Source organism: Lathyrus oleraceus, chromosome 5, assembly GCF_024323335.1.
Source record: "Lathyrus oleraceus cultivar Zhongwan6 chromosome 5, CAAS_Psat_ZW6_1.0, whole genome shotgun sequence".
Classification (NCBI taxonomy): domain Eukaryota; kingdom Viridiplantae; phylum Streptophyta; class Magnoliopsida; order Fabales; family Fabaceae; genus Lathyrus; species Lathyrus oleraceus.
The window spans coordinates 496,589,381-496,594,285 of record NC_066583.1 but is presented as its reverse complement, the minus strand read 5'-3'; positions in this window follow the sequence as shown (position 1 = coordinate 496,594,285).

Here is a 4,905-nt window from a genome sequence, read left to right as displayed (position 1 = left end):
ACTGAAAGTAACTTAAATGCAAGAATGGCTTAAACGTAAAATACTTGAAATTATAAAGGTGGAACTCATACGTATATTTTCTCACTTGCTTCTCAACAATACAGGTACTTTGAGTTTGTAGGATATTTTTAGTACAATTGTGGCCTCTTATACCATAAGCATGTATCTATTTAAATACTAGTCTAAAATAACTGCACAGAAGAGTAGACTAGACACATCGCGCCACGTTTCTCTTTCATGTAAACCTTGCCCTCAACATATTTCCACGTGTCTCTGAATAACCATATGATCTTATCCAATTCGGACTCATTCGACTAATCAAAATAACCAACCTAAATATTGGAAATTTCACTAAGTCCAAAATCCACAAATACCTCTTGATCGTTGACTTGGATTCGATTGGGAATTCTCAAGCCCTATTTCGACAGATCGAAGTCATCACATCGACCTACGGTCCTGATTAACCATATTCGAATTCACTCCTCACCATGATATGCCCTTGTGTCATACTTACCATTAACAAATGTTGTTTAGAGATCTTCATCCAATTAAGGAAAATTTTCACTCAAAATATGTTGTCCAACTATCTGTCACGCTTAGGCGTGTTAGACTTACTTGGGAAAGAAAAGGACCATGTCCCTGTTGGATAGTTGAAGATGTATTTCAAGAGTTTATTGTCCGTCGGAGTTCTGATACATTTAAACAAATATCTGAAATGAAAAAAACAGTATCTGAAGTTGGCGGCTGCAACGTAGCATACAATATTAGTATTGCTGAAGGTGAACGAATGATGGTACATTTATTTATGTTTTACTTAAATTTCATTTAGATTTTAAATTAATTAAAACCATTTTTTTACTTATGTTTTCATTTAATTAGCATGACGAGTTGTGTAGAACTCTGCTTCTTAATGAGATCTATCTGGTTACTCATATGAAGAGAAATTGAGAGTTTATCGATGATCGCTTAAGAAACACTCAAGTAAGTGTTTCTTATATTTAACCATTTTATTTTTTCTTTTATGTACCTAACTTATTTAAATTATGATAAAATCTAATTTATTTATTTTTATAGTATGAGCACTACGCCAAATAAGGGAAAAGAGGGCGCTTATTTTGGCCTATAACAGCCCTTTTAAGCGCCCTCTAATCTGGCGCTGGCATAGGTAAAGACAGCGCTTTGTTTTCCTGGAGAAAGCGCTGTCTAAAGTGGCCACATTATAGTGCGCTTTTAGAAAAAAGCGCCCTCTGGAGTGGTCCATAAAGGGACACCTTAGAGGGCGCTTTCTGGAAAAAGCGCCCTCTAAAGTTGTCAATGTAAAGTGTTTAGAGGGCGCTTTCAGGAAAAAGCGCCTTCTAAAGTTGTCAATGTAAAGTGTTTAGAGGGCGCTTTCAGGAAAAAGCGCCCTCTAAAGTTGTCAATGTAAAGTGTTTAGAGGGCGCTTTCAGGAAAAAGCGCCCTCTAAAGTTGTCAATGTAAAGTGTTTAGAGGGCGCTTTCAGGAAAAAGCGCCCTCTAAAGTTGTCAATGTAAAGTGTTTAGAGGGCGCTTTCTGGACAAAGCGCCCTCTAAAGTGATAGTTATTTTAAAAAAATTTGTTTGAAAAACAGTGGATATATATTTAATTGGTAACCTGTTCGCATGCTGCAAAAGTGTAAAATTCATATTGATTTCATCCTTTAATCCAATGTTATACACCATTAATCCATTGATATATACAACATGAATCCATTTATATACAACATTAATCCTCCATATATACAACATTAATATATGATTCTTTGATCAACAATATACAAAAACATATTCATGATTTAGTAAAAGTACAACAACAATATACAACATATATACAACAACAGCATACAACAACAACATTCCATACATATATGTACAACAATATACAGCCTAGCTATATGATTCTTTGATCAACAATGAATTGACACAATTCATCCTTCATTTCATCCAAATGAGCTCTTGAGTAAGATTTGTATTCCTCAAAGTACTACAATTAAGAGAATAAAACATAGCAACCAACACCCACTGACCACTGTATCCAAAAGCTGTCTAGTAGTTCTAACCAATACTAAACAAACCTATTGAGACAGATCGAGTACACCTCGCATAACTAAATGGAAAAAAATAGTATCAGAAGGCTTCTAAAATTAAATGAAAACAGTACAAGTTTAGAAAACATTAATTAAGATTAAAAAAGCAAATCATATCATTACGTGTAGCACAAGTTATTGGTCAAACTCTGTAGCTGGTCTGCAGTGAATTTATTTTCATCATACAACACATGATAATGCGTTGGTCGACTAGTCCCCTGCAAAAAGAACACGTCCAAATGCAAATAACACAGAACTGTCAAAAGGCGATTGAGCAACAAATAGTAAACAATGGCATAAAGTTAAATGACATAGCTAATATTACCTGAATTCCTGCATGGCTGTTAAGGTAAAAATCAAATTCCCTAGGGTGACAAATGCTGGTGTCTACCACGGTTCCTTTGACAATTTAGAACAACAAAATCAGCAAAAAGTGATAAATTCAAATGATAATATATACCAGCTGCGTTGAGAAATATATTGAAAAAACCTGGCATAATATTTCCACTTCTATCGGTCTCTTTGGGGTTGACAGGAAAGAGACGGGTGTGATGTCTCTTTTGGACCACTACAAAAGTAACTTTAGGTAGATACCCATCCTCTATTGAGACACAAGCCTGATGAAAAAAAATTAAAAATTAAACGCAGAGAATTTAGTGGTGTATTTTATGAACGACAAAGCAACAAGATATCAACTTTGAGAAGTCCTAAATTCTGCCTACAATACAGGGCTGCAAAGTTGATGCAACAAAAAACATATAACAATATATGGTAAGTACCTGTATCTCCGACCATATTTTTTCTTTGCCAACCTTCAAGTCCGGACTTCTCCAATTATCACATGTAATCGGAATATGTTGTCGAACAAGGAAACCAATGTAACTTGCCAACATTGAACCGTTATGCTCAATTAGTTGGTCTTCAGCACTCCAATGTACTTCAAATTTTACACCCTTGTCTCTTGCACGAATGATTGACTTCATAATAGCCATTTTACCTGTAAAAAAGAAAACAATTAAAATCAGATGACAAATGTAAAAACAATTAAAATCATAAAAGTCATTTTACCTGTAATAAAGAAAACAATTAAAATCATTTGACCTGTACCTTTTTCACTAAGTTCTCTTTCTTTTCTTGGTTGGAATATGTTCTACATGTCTCTTAACAACACAGACGGTTGGATTGATCCAAATACCCTCATTATGATCATTTCTAATATATGAATCATTTGATATAATATTCTCATCTTGATCATTTCTGGTAAACGATTCAATCTCAACATCAATATCACCTTGATCTCCAGTGTTTTCATCAATTACTTTGTTGGAAAAAAGAACTATAGACCATTTCGTACTTTTCGGATCATTGACATAGAACACTTTTCTAGCTTGAGAGGCTAGAATAAAAGACTCATCTTTGTATCCCACCCTATTAAGATCCACTTGCAAAAATCCTGACTTATCCATTCGAATGCCGTTATTATTTTCAACCCACTTGCAACCAAATATAGGAATCTGAAACTTCTCATAATCAAACACCCAAATGCGCTCGATAACACCAAAATACGACAGATTTGCAAATTTGGGGTTTAAGTCCTTCACACTTGATATGTGCATTGCTTCAACTACCACGGTGACACCACTATTCTGCATAGTACTTTTATCATCTTGTTCTTTGGTATAAAATGTGTATCCATTAATCGCGTATGCGCTATAAGAAAAAACATGGAAACTTGGACCATATGCTAAGCATCTCAACCTTTCTGTTATTGAAGCGGGATCTGAATAATACTTTGAATAAATATGATCCTTAAACCAAGGTATAAAACATCGATTGTGCTCTCGTACTATCCAATTTTCATTTCTATTGGGATTTAAACCTCGGAGAACATCCTTGTGAATTTCAACATACGGCTCAACCTCATTCTCATTGTGCAGAACATACAAATGCACTTGATCCCGTTCGACCCTTGATACTGCCACGATTTTATTTCCAATTAGATTTTATCCTTCTTTCTTTTCGACAAGCTGAGACTTGGGGAGTCCGATTGACTGAACATTAGACAAATATTCAGTACAAAACTCAATCGCTTCTTCAACAATGTATCTTTCAACCATACAACCTTCTGGTCGACTTCGGTTCTTCACGTACCCTTTTAATATTTTCATATAACGTTCAACAGGGTACATCCATCTCATATAAGTTGGTCCACACAATTGTGTCTCTTTCACAAGATGAACAACTAGATGTACCATTATGTCAAAAAATGATGGAGGAAAAAACATTTCAAGCTCACACAAAGTAATAACGATTTCTTTTTGCAACATTGGTAAGATCGCAGGATTGATCACCTTACTGCAAATTGACTTGAAGAAAGAACACAACTTAGTTATGGAGCTTCTTACTTTTTCTGGAAGAATAGAACGTATACCTATTGGGAGAAAATGTTCCATTATAACATGGCAATCATGGGTCTTTAAACTCTTTAACTTGAGGTCTTTCATAGACACAAGTCTTCTAATATCTGAAGAGTACCCTTCTGGAACTTTAACTTCACTTAGAAACTTACACAATGTTTTTTTCCTCCTTTCTAGATAGAGTATAAGCAGCAGGCGGTAGATATGTTCGTTTTCCTTTCTTCAAGGGTCCTAATTCAGTTCTTATTCCCATCGCTATCAAGTCCTTTCTTGCCTTAAGGCCATCCTTAGACTTTCCTTGTATATTGAGTAACGTGCCAATAACACTTTCAAATACATTTTTTTCAATATGCATAACATCAAGAAAATGTCTCACATACAAGG